The sequence below is a fragment of the Neodiprion pinetum genome, chromosome 3, assembly GCF_021155775.2.
Source record: "Neodiprion pinetum isolate iyNeoPine1 chromosome 3, iyNeoPine1.2, whole genome shotgun sequence".
Taxonomy (NCBI): domain Eukaryota; kingdom Metazoa; phylum Arthropoda; class Insecta; order Hymenoptera; family Diprionidae; genus Neodiprion; species Neodiprion pinetum.
The window spans coordinates 33985030-33999653 of NC_060234.1; the positions used below are offsets into that span (position 1 = coordinate 33985030).

General features: G+C 47.2%; 1 protein-coding gene across 1 annotated transcript in view; it reads left to right on the forward strand.

Moving 5' to 3' along the window:
• The first annotated feature begins 10263 nt into the window (after window positions 1-10263).
• The window catches only part of LOC124215215 (ras-responsive element-binding protein 1), a 49665-nt gene continuing 45304 nt past the window's right edge, over window positions 10264-14624 (forward strand). Inside the window, exon 1 of the mRNA XM_069134132.1 lies at window positions 10264-10478. The gene's annotated coding sequence lies outside the window, so the exon portion shown is untranslated. The remainder of the gene's footprint in view (window positions 10479-14624) is intronic.

Consider the following 14624-nt stretch of genomic DNA (forward strand, 5'->3'; position numbering starts at 1 on the left):
AAGAGCGCACGAAGAGAGGCAAAAAGTTGTTCGCACGCGAGCTTCGAAGTCTAGGTGGCCAAGATTGGGGGATGTCACGAGCTTCGGGGCAGGCGTTATTATGCGTATTATCTTGGCAAGGTATTCGAAGATGAATTTTCTTCCTACGCTTGACAGCTCGGCCAGCTCTGCATCAACGAGAGTACAACCGTCCTCCGAAACGGTGAGCTCGCGAAGTTTGCTATCGGTGATGGGGTGAAATGGATTTCTGGTCTCGGAAGGCGAAGGGGTGCGATTGATTCCCGGCGGGACGGGAATACCACCCCCCGGGTCATCAATCCTGCCGAATAAACGGTCAAAGTGATTTTCTGTTGTGGCGAGGATCGCGATGGCAACGAGCCCCGTCTCCCTGGCGACGAGGCTCGCTCATTCGGGGTCTAATTCACGGACACCGGGACGGGGGTGGACGGTCAGAGGGACAGAGGGACAGAGGGACGCGAACGCCTCTGCACCGTTTGGGGGACGAGATAGCGCTACCGAGGGGCAGGTGAGAGGAACGGGGAGAGAGGAGAGACAGAGAGAGAGAGAAAGAGAGAGCGAGAGAGAGAGAGAGAGAGGGAGAGGAGCTCGCTCCGCGAAGCGGGCTCGTATGTTGCTCTATGCGTATCCATGACAACGTTTCAACTTTCGTTGTGAACTTCCAGCGACCCGGTGTGTGTATGGAAAACGGCTCGCGGAGTATCCGTCTCTCTGTCTGTCCATGGGTGTCGGTTTGTCCCACGCTCGACGATGACGGAGGGTGAATGAGAGCGAGAGAGGCGGACACCTGCTCTGCCGATTAGCCTGCAAAAAATAGGCCGGATGATGCACTGGCTATAACTCTGCGGTGTTATAGATAATTTGCCTCGCCGCTAGTGGCCAACGTCCACTCGTCTACGTAGAAACCACGACGTGGTCTACTCTAGGAAATTCACACGCTTTGTCCCGTGGAGCAAATGATAATTTGCACGAGAGTTGTTTCATTTCTTTCTTTTCCTTTCCGATTCAATCTAGAAAGTTGACCAGTTTCCTCGTCAATTTTAACGATGTAAATCACGTTTCCGTAACGGTTCACGTAAAAATACGGAGGCGGAATTATTTTTCAGAATTTACAAATTTATTAATCAAACGCGTATTTTGCCTCAAGGAAAGTAAAGCACTTCTGGGCGCGAGTAATACCGTCTTCGAAATAAGTCTGTATTGCGCACGGACCTTTCAGGAGGTTCGAGTGTACCTCCTTCAGCCTTCCTCTGAACCCGAACCATGGCAGAGGCGTGCACAATAAACGCCTATGCACTCCGTTGCGTGACGGCTGCTTTGGTAAGTTCGAGTTCTTCCACGTTACGGTGTAGATAACCTTCACCCGGTCATTATTCTGGCATGTTTAATTGACCGTTTACAATAATTAAAGTGATACATTTATAAGGGCTGTTATTTTTTACTTTTAGCTACTTTTGGACTAACGGCCGAGACGTTTGCCGGACTGGCCAATTTCGATCGGGAGGGTAAAAAAAAAAAACCTCCCTCAAGAAACACTTTGCGACGGTGTCCGTCTCATCTATTCTTTACGAATCTTTATACGAATCGTGACTTCGAGTCCAAGTATGCATCGGGTGATTGTCATTCCCGTGAACGTTTTACGCGTGAGTGTACCTTGACGAATTCACTTTCCGTCGGTATTGAAAAGCACGATTAGGTACGCGAAAGTACCTCGAATTATATTGAATTTCAATCTTGGCAAATTTCATCAGAATTTCTTGGAAACTTTTTTTTATCGCACAGTTTCGATTTTCGAATTACAGTTGCCAAGATAACGACGCAAGTGATGAATTTATCGGATCAAGTTGCACATTCTATTCTCTCATCGTCGGTAGGGAAAGCTCGGGCAAATCGGATAGTGATTATTTTCGGGAATCTGTCGTGGATGGTGATATATAACCTTGTTGTACCGAAAAATGTATCGAACATCGACGTCACGAAAGTTCTGGTCACCTCTTCGAGACCATAAACATGGACAATTTGGGATTTCCCGGTATCGGCGTTTCATTAATACTTTTGCCGAAATAAGTATTTCAACTTAATAACCTCAGAATCCATCCTTTCCCAACGAAATTACCCGAGCTTATACTATAATTGCCCAGTCTTATCGTCAGAAGGATGTTGCTAACATCCAGCCTCAGCATTTGCTGTTAATACCGAATTATGGAAATTTGCCAACGAGCACAGCCGATACAGACAAAAAGCGGATTAGTCACCGTCTTTGTGTGAAAAATTATGGGGCCAAACTGTAGACGACAGGAATAAGCGGCCTAAGTCATACGGTATCTAATATACGGGGAGAAAAAGGAAAGCAATTACTCCTGATTGAGTTTCTCGGAGGGTTCAAACGTGTTAAGCCTGTGCTTGGAGGCTGTATATAATGCGGCCAATGCCTCAAACGGACTAACGGGTCTTGTGCCTTTATACTTATCCACTCGGACTTTGGTAGTTACTTTTGGGAAACGGTCAAAGATTAAAATGCTGATTTATCTCAGTATCCGTTTTGCCTGGGCACTTTGAGCCGCATACTATCTTCGTTAAGTACAGACTCTAACGTGAAAATTAGTTTGTGTTGTGAATTTCTATTGACCGACAATAGTTGGAAGAGTAAACAAATAGAAAAAGTACCGAGTGACTTGAACCTTTTGATTGTTTGATTTATATTAGTATTTTCAAATACCTAAAGTATACAATTTTACTTTAGGTTGTAGTTTGTTCCGAAATAACGGAATTCCGATAGTTGCTCCGAAAAGCTGCCACGTCCGGTGTTGAAAAAAGGTAAAAATTCGACACGAATCTTGCTCGGACGTTCGCTCGCTCAAGAATTCGCAGATAAACAACAGACTAGATGTCTCGTTTCGCTTGGCGAAAATTCTCACGCTTCGAGCCTTTACACCTTGATTTGGATATTTTTCTTAACCGCGTAAGAATTGCGTTACGCAGCTGCAGCGATAGAATTTTCCTCCCACATGTCGTCCAGCGTGAGACGCCTAGCTCGTCTGCCATCTCGACAAACGAGTAATTATACCACGACTCGCTGCTGCGGTATAATCACGTTACGAAATAACAACAACCATACACATAAGTGAACTGCAGAGAGTGACAAGACTCAGGTAATGCATTTTTCACTTCGGTAATCGTTCAAGATCATTCGTCCAGTGAAATTGCGGAAGTCGTTGCGAAATTGGTTCGGCGCGCTCGATTGCCAAAATGGCAGAGGAAAAGAGCAGGGATAGTCCGAAGGTGATTTTCACCTTAAATGACGAAGTGATAGGTCTTCGATTTCCCTGCGTTAAAGTGGCTGTCGAATCAGTCGAGTCAGGCTCGTCGTTGCGCTTGCATGTAAAGGTATACAGACTACATACCTGCGTTTTCCACGGGAGGAATTGTTCAGCGTGACCTCTGACCCGATCCCGTGCGCACGTCGCGACGCTCACGCAAGTAAATAAACGACCGTCGCTGGGCGAGTAAAGTGCCGCTGTGCTCTTCCTCTCTGCTCGGGCTGGCCCCGTATGAATATGCAGGAGTGTTGATATCGATCATTCATTGATCCCAAGGACCAAGGGGCATCGGGGTGACCTGGTCCCCGCGTCCACCCTCTTCGCGAGCTTCTCTCGTGCCGTTTCATTTCCGTCACCCGATCGATTCAATTCCAAACAAACGCTCGCAGAAATATGCTGACTCTATTTTCCACTACCGCTGTCTTTTTCCTTGTCTGTGTGTATTTTCATCGAAGTCTTTCAGGTCTCCGATGACAACGAAAGACCTCGCCTTGGTTTTTCGGTGTCGCTGAAATCACGACGCGAAGAATGCGGTCAAGGTGCTCCCAGAGAATCCACCATTTTTCGAACAACAATCTGGGAACAAGTTCGTCGTGAACGTAAATCTCGATTTCATATATTACTGTAACGGCACGTGTTCGTAACGGGCATCGATTTCATCTGCGCCTAATTTCAGGCGGTTACGAACGTCGATTGTGAAATGAGCCTGGCGTCGTATAAATTAGTACCCTGAAGAAAAAAGAAATTGGTAAATTTCACGAATAAGAAAGTACTGGAAACTTCCGAGATCAGGGCAATTGTTGACCATGTGTCAAATGCGGCGGTGACTCGTGTATCATCGCGTCCGTTTTTGGTCGGGAAGTTCGTGTTTCACCAATTCGCTGCAGTCACGTATTATAGAACACGAGGAAAGGAGATATTATACGAGGGGTACATACGTCAAGTGGGGCACAAACGACGACGATACATACACTTATTAACCTACTCTTTATACAGCAGAGAGTGGGTATAATTTGCGAGAAATTGGCAAGAGTTGGAGACTCGAGACAAGCCGTAATGCGGGGGAGTTAATAGAGCGTGAATTAGTCTTCAGCGGCAACAGCGGCAGCAGCAGCAGCAGCAGCAATAACGAATTGAGACATGGCGTATGTCTCGTATGTATACGTATACGTATAGACGTTGTACATGTTTATCGTGTAACCTATTCCGAGGAGAGAATGAAACCGCGTTTGCTGGATAAATTGATGTATGTGGACGCGTATCGCCGCATGCATAAAGAATATAACAGAGCAAGGCCACCTTCGTCGAGACTTCGATCGCAGCTCGCTCGTCAAGCTGGTAATATCGAGCCAAGTGCCAGGTAAGTAGATAAGACAATGAGACCATCCACAGGGATCAAGTGTATGCAAAGCAGGCGGTTACCACGCAGATAGCCGGCCGCCTCGTACGCGCGTCCGTCTGTTTGTCGGTAAAACATCGGGCACCGCTGCGAGACCGGACGTTTTGTCTGTAAATTTATGCTAATCGTAATGTATCAGTAGCTCTGGAAGCGCAAACCGCCGCTGGGTAAGCTCCGAAGCGATTAACCGATAAAATTGGTGGTATCCTTTTTTTGTCCCTAACGGAGGGATCCTCAGAATGAGCCTGATCCTACACGTAGTAATGAACATGCGGATATAATGAGGATCGGTAAATCGTATCCTTTTGTTTTTTACCCTGAAATCTTCTTCTCTTCGAAGCAAAATTACTGTAGAATTTGAAAATTACCAACAATTGTTAGCCATCATTACACGTAGAATGAAACGTAAATTTTAGTTGGTTATCATGCTTCTTTTCATGTCAAATTTTTTCTCCGTCACAGAGGAAACACTATTACTTTACTTGACTGTATCATGTTATATTATTATATCCCCACGAATTCCCAATCACGGTTGTGAAATTAAGATTGCATTAATATTATTGTTAGTGTTATTCCCCACACATAAAAATTGGTATTTTTATATCGACGTAAGAGTTGATACCAAGAAGTACCGCATGTCGTTGAATACTCATTGCCGTAAAACAAATTCCACGATACGCATCTTTCGGATAAACTTCATTATGCTATAAGAAAATTTATCCTCTTTCGTCAAGCTTCTATCATCGCGTACGCAGCGGCTCGTATGAACTATACGAGAGAAATTTTCAATATTTCTTACAACGCCAGTAGTTAATAAAAAAAAAAATCGAACAAGGTCATCTTCGAAGCGAAGAGCATGAAAGAAAATGCTATATCGTATCGTAGCATCTCTCAACGCAGCACTCAATGGATGGCATTGCTCAAACTTTGGCTCAAACTTGAACGACGAGTTAAAGTCATCGACTAAAATATTTGCTGAATAAGTCCAATATCGAAAGAACAAAGTCTTGGTTCGCTCGGAGGCGACGAGAGGTGGATGAAAAATCGGACTGCAACGGTACACATACGCAGAAATGAATCGCGCGAATATGCGCTGAAATAATTTCATAATTCGCAGGTATCGCAGTTTCAGGATGGCGAAATACGAATATTACACACTCTGGCGTTGGCTTCGTTTCGCGTTAATCTCAACGATGAACCAGGTATACGAACGAGACGGTATTACAGAGGAAGCGTTGCCCATTTGCGTCAAGCAAGATTCGCATAAATGTACGCACCGTCAGCAGGCCGAGTACACCTACTTAATGCACCATTTGCGATTATAAAGAGGGAGCAGGCTTCGGCCGAGAGACGCGGCGATCGAATATAATTAATCGACTTCTGTGGTATGTAATGCCTTGTAACGGAAGACTCGACACTACGCATTCCCCAATCACCGCATGCGAGTGAATCGGCGCACATACATATGGTAATGAATTATTAAAACTAGCCCAGGAACGAGCAAATTCTTATATTTGTGACCCTTGTAATCAACTGCGGTATATGGGTACAGAGCCGCAGAGACCGTACCGATTTAGATTGCGATAGAGCTCTCTTATTTCATTCAAGGACAAATTACGGAAGCTTGAGGTTGAATTTCCTGCAAACTGCAGTGATGCCGGAAATTTGCAGGCAAACCAAAGTCTGAAAAGTTGATTATATACGTATGTGTATAACGTAAGAATGTGAAAAAAACATGGTTAACTCATCGAGATTTGGTCGGAACTCATACAAGAGTCACGGTTCTTTCACCCGAACCGAGGCGAGCCGATGAAATTCACTTGAAATTTTTGCTGACGCTGGCGTATTAATTTATTCTACTGCATTCCCGCAAGGTCGCGGAGTATATTTCACGCAAGGCAAATCCCTCGGCTAGGCTTATAGGTGCTCCACATAATTTCCCATGCCGAGCAACAATCTGCGCGTCAACCGTCCTTCGGGCCGATATTTAAATGAAACTGGGACCCAAGACCCGCAGGAGAAACGGACAGCGAACCGCTGGTCATTCATCCCTCGGTGGACCTCCGGTGCCGGGCAACGGATCCAAAACGGTCAGATATCTACCTGACCCAATTGAATCGGGGGTGAAATCCGGGCCTCGCAAGGGTGCGCTGATATTGTAATTCCCAAATCGAGGCCGAGACGGCCAGAACGGTCAGCGAACGCCGTAAGTTCCCATGGCTCTCGGCTACCTGATGCGAATGTGTAACAAACCCCGGATCGCCCGATATTACCTGGGCACCGCCGCTGACCGCGGTCACATCAGAGTAGCCATTGTCGGACGGAAAGAAGGATGGAAGGAAGGTCCCGTTTAAATTAGTCCGAAAAGGAGCAGGCGTCGGTTGGTGCGTCGAGGCGCTCTCGTTTCGTCCTTACGACCTTCTCGTGCTGAGGCCCGCGGCCGATCCCTGGGAAACTATAACACCGTACGTAAGGTGGTGTGTTTTTCAAACTCCTCGGAGAACGAACGGTTCTCGTCCGTGTGGCTGCTCGCATCTGGACACGCCGACGTGCCTCGCGAGCTGACGGTGTATAAATTGACCGCTCCATTTTGTTGCCCCGGTTTAATCGACGTCTGGAGTAAGGCAGCAACGGATTTTCATCCCTACCTCAACGCCGGCTAGACTTCCAACACACTTTCGTCGAAGCTGTCGCGTGTACGTACACCAAGCGTAACTTATACGAGCTAGGCGAGCGAGCGGACGGATGATATTCACTTTTTCGCCTCAAGCCGTTCAACGGTCACTTTAATCAGTCACATGCTCGACGGAAAGAGAGAAATAGCGCGACTACTCGATCTTGTTGGTATACCTATTCCTATACATATCTATCCATTTATATGTGTATATACACGATGAAAAGCAAGTTTGCTCGCACCTTGTAGTCTCGGCGCGTTTTTCAACTGACATCCCCGGGGATGATAATTCTGCGGTAGCTGGTAGAATAACCGATATTCCAGCGTGTATGCACGCGTGGTTGAAGCAGCGACGGAGGACAACTCCTTCGGTAAACTGAGTCACCTGGGTATCTGCGCCTCGGCGATACGACGCAAGTGTACCTGGTACACATGCTCGTGTGTGGAGGATGATACCCGCAGCGTCGTTTTTCCCAGCTTACACCAAAGTTGCGTAATTAGTGGATCGATCAACCCAACGAATACCCGATTATACGCACCAACGTTGATCCGCCTGAGCAACTATACCTTGTAAAATCGTGCCTCCTCATGTAGCCGACGACGAGCCGTTGCAGTGGAGAGTTGACCGAGTAGGTATCAAAACTGGAGCGATTAATCAAGTTCCGTTTCTTCTCTTCCTTTTGTCGCTCCCGGGCGAAGATGCGATTCGTCCGAAAGACAATCAGCTGAGGGCAAACACCTTTGGTCTAATAGATCATCGACTCCTTTGTCCTTCGAGGAACGTCCAACGGCTATCCGACGCAACCGAACACCCGAACACCCGAGAAACGAAGGGGACCCGGTCGTTCGGTCCCAAATTGAAAATCGGGCATTTAAATGGATCCGAAGGGTTATCTACCTGCCCGACCCCCGTGCCCTCTTCAATTCACCCCTGCACCGGCCGGTGTCCGGAATCCGGACCCCCTTTGAATCGGGGTCCCGTCGAGGAATCTGGTTTTCAGCACACGATGCCCCCGAGGATCTCGGCGCAGGTATACCTGACCCCTGAATCAAATACCCGGTGGCGAGATAACCTCTTCCTGTAAGATATTGCGGGGTCCCCTAACCGGGGCGCCGCACGCGTGCAGCTCCAAGTTCGTTGGCTGCTCCGCTCGAGCCGAATGGGTTTTTTTCATCCGACCGGACGGATGGACGGAGGAACGGACGGTCAGGGCCGAAAACTTGATGGTTTGATGGCGACAAAAAATATATTCCGGTGTCGGGTGCCTCGGGGTTTTTTCCTCCTTTCGTCCTTCTCGCGAGAATTTCCGGCCCCACGACGAATTGACCGCTCGCCTCTCCGAGCCGGGATCGCATAACAGTTGATATTCACTGCGAGACCGCGCTGGAAGTAAACTTTTCTGAATTTTTCGTTTTTCGCGCACTCAGAGATTTCGTGTCAAACTCGTGATGGAATATTCATCTCTCGGTTTCTCTGCCAAGGATGCCGAACAACTGTATTTAACGTGAACAACGATTTGATGGATTATTTGAGAATGTCGAAGAGGCTTTCTTTGGAACAAAAAAATACTGAGACCAAGGTACTGTAGAAGCTTCTTTATTTGCGAACATTGCTACATTTGATACTCATGTGTATTGAAAAAAGACGTTGGAGCAGATCCTGGAACATCTTACACAGGAAATATGAGGTTACAAAACCATCAACGTTGGCCAATGGTTCAACCGCAACTTTGATAACCGGCCAACGATTTTTACGAGCAGCCTTGTGGCTGCGAGACTTCAGCCTGAAATCACATTTTGCCTGGGGAATCCTTGAGGAAAAGTTGCGGAGGTCCGTTTCCAGCACGTCTCGCCTGACTAGGGTGAGAGACTCGGGCTGCGTGGGATAGCTTAGAAAGAAGCCTGGCGATTGGTGTCTGGTTGCTGGCCAATGAGGGCTCGCTGGTAACCCGCCCACAGATTATAGCCGGCTGTCGGTCCAGCCTTTCGCTTCTCAGAGTCTAGATGCTGGACCGTATGCAGCTGGTTAGCCGTACGTTCAACTCGAGAGTTTTTGAGCAGGATGGAACCTGACATTCGCCTCGCCCAAGACTACCGCAATTTTTGTAACGGCTATTTTGGATGTGCGGTTTTTGATAAAAATTGAGTAGATGAACGAAGCGCCAACGACGGTTGACGTTCAGACGCAGATCGTCGGAGCTGATCGATAATACGTTCGACCATATTATATTATCCATCTTCACCTTGTTATTAACGGGTATTTGCCGTCGTGCAAACCGGATCAACTTGCCTATTCGATGATAGTTGACGAGACGAATATATCTAAAAGCCTGAGTTAATTACATACTTTATTCTTAGAAGTTTTATCGTCGGGTAAATAAGCGGTCGCAGCTATCGGACTCGCGTCGTATCCGCAAGCGCGCCCGAAGCAAGTAACCTAAAACCGAAGCTATAACAGAATAAATTTTACGAAACTTCCTCGACAGTTCTCTCTTTCGACTATTTGCAAAAGGATTGCGAATCTGAATTTTCGACAATTGAGTACGAGCTTTTTGCCACGTACGCTGCTCGTCAACTGACATCGGAATAAAAATAATAAAAAATTTGAGCCTTGAAATTTCGGGGGCAACACCGAAAGGGCCAAGCCCGAATCGGATCCCTCGAAAGGGGATGTTCTGACGAACCCTCGTTAGATCTCCTCTTCAATTGCGTGCGCGAATAGCCGAGCTCCGATTGGCCCGTAAACTGGAGCAGCGCACAAAGGGGGGCTGGTCCAAGAAATCAAGTTATACAAGATTAATATTACGAGGCGCTTACGATCCCCCCAGCTTCTGCCAATCTGATCTTCTCAGTTGATTCAGATCGTCTCGAGCCTTTGCACAGCACGGAGATCTTTGCCGGGACGAATCTAGCTTCCCCATCTTGACGGACGTGCATATTGTCTCGGTGCCTACAAAACCGTGCATCCGTGGACCATGGAGGCTGGGACTTACTTCCGCGGAATCTGATCGTCTACCGCAGTCAGTCCGAAGTTCCGTCAATCGAAGATCCCGCGCCCGTGATCAGGGTAAGTAATTCGTTATACGAATATATTCCATTTGTGCATGAATATTTTCGAATTGATGAATTGCACGTAACGCCTTGAGAGCCGACCGCACGCCGTATACGAAACTACACGACGATGGACGACGTTAATTGAATAAATAGAAACCGTATCATCCTTGTGACAAGAATTCCTTTTTCCGCAATTAGCGATAGACGTTTTCCCCCCCAATTCAACGCGAATACAACTACTCTAATATTATGGTCAAGTATAGCTGTACATCATTAGGCGCAGCACGGCGAGGCGAGCTCGTAGTCTAAATGATAAAAACGAAGGTCCAACGAAGCTTCTAATCTGCCGCTAAATGCACAAACTGGCCTACACACGCGATTCATTCGTATGAGTTTCTAATGTGTGCATAGCGGACGCACCGCGGTACCTGACACAGTAAAGACACATTCTGCATGCGACACACCGACGATCCTCGTATAATACGCGATACGACAGAGTCATAATATACCTGTACAGGCAACGAGAGTTTCCGGCGAGATAACTCGTTGCCAGATGAGGTGCGCGGGGTTTTGGTGGGAGGGGGTTAAACGATAGGAAAGCCCGCGAGTGTTTGCAACGTGTATGAACACAGGCTTGCTGATTTTACACGTACACGCGACATATACGTCAAAATCATTTTAGTATTGGATTACGTCGCCAATCATTATAAGCATGGATATTACAGCTATCGATTAGGAAAATATAATTGAGGTCACGATTTCTTTTGGAAATTTCCCGCGCGCAATTTCAGCATCGTTAATTGTTGCTCGTGTGCTGTAGGGTCTCCTTATATTCTCGCAAGTATTATACCTGGATGAGGATATAATTTAGGAATGCAAAAGTGCAAGTTTCCAGCTTGTCGCATAGTAAATTTCGTAAATGTTATTAAAATTCTATCTGTATTTCTCTTTCTATTACACACTAATTGATAAAGATTCCTTTTGCACTTTTTTCACGACGGGTGTAATATATATGCAATTCATATTTCTCATTGCGTAATGAGAATAATATTCGCTTTGTTTATCTTGTTCTTATCGTTAATACCCAGGAAGGGATACGATTAAATAATGTGTTGACGAATGTTTGAATGATTCACAGTTTCTCGATGTACAGTTTTTAATCCCCCCCCCCCCCGACAATACCGTTGCGTTACACCTGACAGCGAGCATGCGATGGTGTTGGCCAGTCAAACGAGTGCTGCATTTAATGAGTAAGAGACGAAAATAAGAAATACAATTCTCTTCGATAGCCTTTACGATTCTCAGGTTCCGGAATGCCTTTGTCGAAAAATTTGCGAAAAAACACGATTGCACGCATCGCCTCTCGTGATATTTTCTCCGTATGGCGTGGATCCTCTCAAACGATCTCTGATAATCGTCGTTCCATTTCAATCAGCAATTACGTCTGTGGAAGTTGGGAGTAAAATTCGCCGGTGGAATGAGTCACGCAAACGCCCGATGCCGACGCGTGCGGCCACGCAATCCGGAAGACACGTGATTCACCGGACTAACCACGGCATTGCAACATCCACAGGCATCTTTGACCAACCGATGATTCTTCGTCCCTGCACCGATCGATGGCGTGCCAATTCTTCTACTTACGATCAATATCGGCTTACGATCGCCGCTCGCACTCGAGTCTCCGAATAAACTTTCGCGTCTAGCCGCAACGTCGCGGGTCGGCGCAAATGAATGCGAGATTCTAGGAATCAATTATTTCTTCCCATTGTTCGCCCGCCGAATTTGTCACAAACGTTTCACGGTGAAACGCGCGCCGCGTGCGGCAAATGCAAATTACACGTCGTCGAGACGCGCTCGTCCGTCTCTGAGCTCTTTGTGGAGGTACATAAAGATTCATATCATTGCGCGCTACCGCTTTTGTTGTCACTCGTCGTACGCCTTGCAAGAAATAAAACTATCGCCTCCGACCAAGTCTTTCATCCCGCCTTTCATGGTCCTCGGACTTTACCAGAGTCCATTGCTTCGACTGCGGGCGTATACACACACCTATCTCTATATACATCGACCGATCGACGCCAGGGGGAATTCTTGACCGCAGACGTATACCCGATTGGTTCCTTCGATTTCTAAGAGGCGTCCGCGCCGATCGACACCCACAAGATATGCACGGATCAAAGTATATTTTCCTTGTTCTTCAAACTTTCCTCAGTGAGTAAAATATTTCATCCGATTTGTAAAGTGCCTGAAAGGGATCTGAAATTCGCATCGCTCAATCACCGAATGAAACAATAACCAGCCAAGGGGATCGAACGAAATCAATTCTTCCAGAATCGATCGTACTCCGATATTAATAGCCCGCAGAGCTTACCCCAACCCTCGGAACCAGTAAGTATGCAATACCGGCTACAGAAGCCGCGGTATTTCATTGCGTGAATGGAAGCATGAGCCGAAGAGCACACGCCGTAATGGAAACGTGACACGGGATATTCTTCGGCACGCATGGCTCTAAGGAGTCTCGGAGAGGAGGGGATGGGGAAAGGGGTCGGCGAGATGTGGCAACGGCACGGAGAAGAGGCAACAGCAGCAGCAACAGCAGCAACAGCAGCTACGATACACGTCGAGATAAGAACGGAGATGAGACACCGCTCGGAACAAAAGAGGGCAGCTAGCCTGGCGGTAAAAGCTAGGCTCAGTTGTAATAACCGACAAGCCGTCTTCGCGTTTCTACATCCCCAGCTGCGCTCACGCCTCCCATGGTTGTTCTCTAGCTGCTCTCGAAACTCCTCGCGCGTGTTCTCGGGACGCGGGTTTCAACCTCGAGCCGAACACACAGTGGCGCTGAGGTTATCTCCGAGGAGGATCGGGTGACCACGTTGACCGGAGTGCTCGCCGCCGCCGCCACCTCCCGCTGCAATTGTCCGAGCTCTTCTTGTGCCGATCCTCCTTGTCCAGCGCCGCGTCAAGCTCGGATGCCACCTTATCTTAATGCCGTTCGTACACGGCGATGCTGCTCCGAGCTGGAGAGGCTAGCGTAGAGCCGGCTAGAGTATGACCGCCTCGACCAATACGCATTTTATTACCTCGACGAAGCCCAAAACGAGGAACTCTTTGCCCGCAACGTGAAGCAAGTATGGAGCCGCTTAATAGGCCTGGTTCCGTTTGGAAGAGTTTCTTCGGCTTTCGTTACCGGAGTCGTCAACTCTCTTTCGAAACGAGACGGAACCGAGCTAACGTCCTGACTCCGAGCCAGTTCCGCTCCAGTATCTGTATCCAGTTGGTTCAATGTATAGTCTTCTGCTGTGAGTAGGTACCGTTGCGTCATGTGGAAGAAATCAGAATCTTCGAAATGCGTGGTTAATGTAGAATCAGACACTCTCTTTCTCTCTTTCTCTCTCTCTCTCTGTCTCTCTCTGGTGAGTATCCGTTTAGCTACTTTCTGTCAACCTCCTCTTCTGAACTATTTCCTGCTGTCTCCTGCCCATTTTTGGGCTTTGCTTTCAGGTTTTTTCCTCTCCCTTCGCAAAATGTTGAACTAAAAATCTTCGTTGCTCTCTTCTGAGCTACGGGCTGAGGTAATAAACCGAAGACTGGTTCTTTGTAACCTAAAATTCTTGGCTGTAACCACTTTGACAGTTGACGGACGATTGTCACGTTGTTTACAACTCCCACGCTGCCTTCCCTCTTGCCATTGGACGACCGCTAGGGAATTGCTCGTTGGATCTTCGTAGGACCGCGATCCATCTATCTACAACCTAGGATAGTATAGGTATCTCCGCTACTGGTAACATCTGTCTGCTCCCTATGACGACCCCTCTATGCTTCGAGTGTAATAAGGCGATAGCCAATCAGCCGCTGTCTTGCTCTCACTGTCACCGTTCCTTTCATCAAATTCAAAAGTTATTTGTCTTACCGATTGGTTAATAGTTGCTGCCTAACTCATCTCGCCACGATGCCTGATAATCAGTCGTCGCAGCAAATTGCTGGTAAAAATTCGCTTGCTCCGTCAACTACGCAGAGTGACCAAATGACACTTGAGTCGATCGTATCTATATTACGTGCTTCTGAATCAAAATTTGCTGCTTTTGCAAGTGAGCAGCGACAAATTTTGAGTAACATTAATGCATCTGTAAATGAAATCCCGAAGCTTATTGAAGCAGTC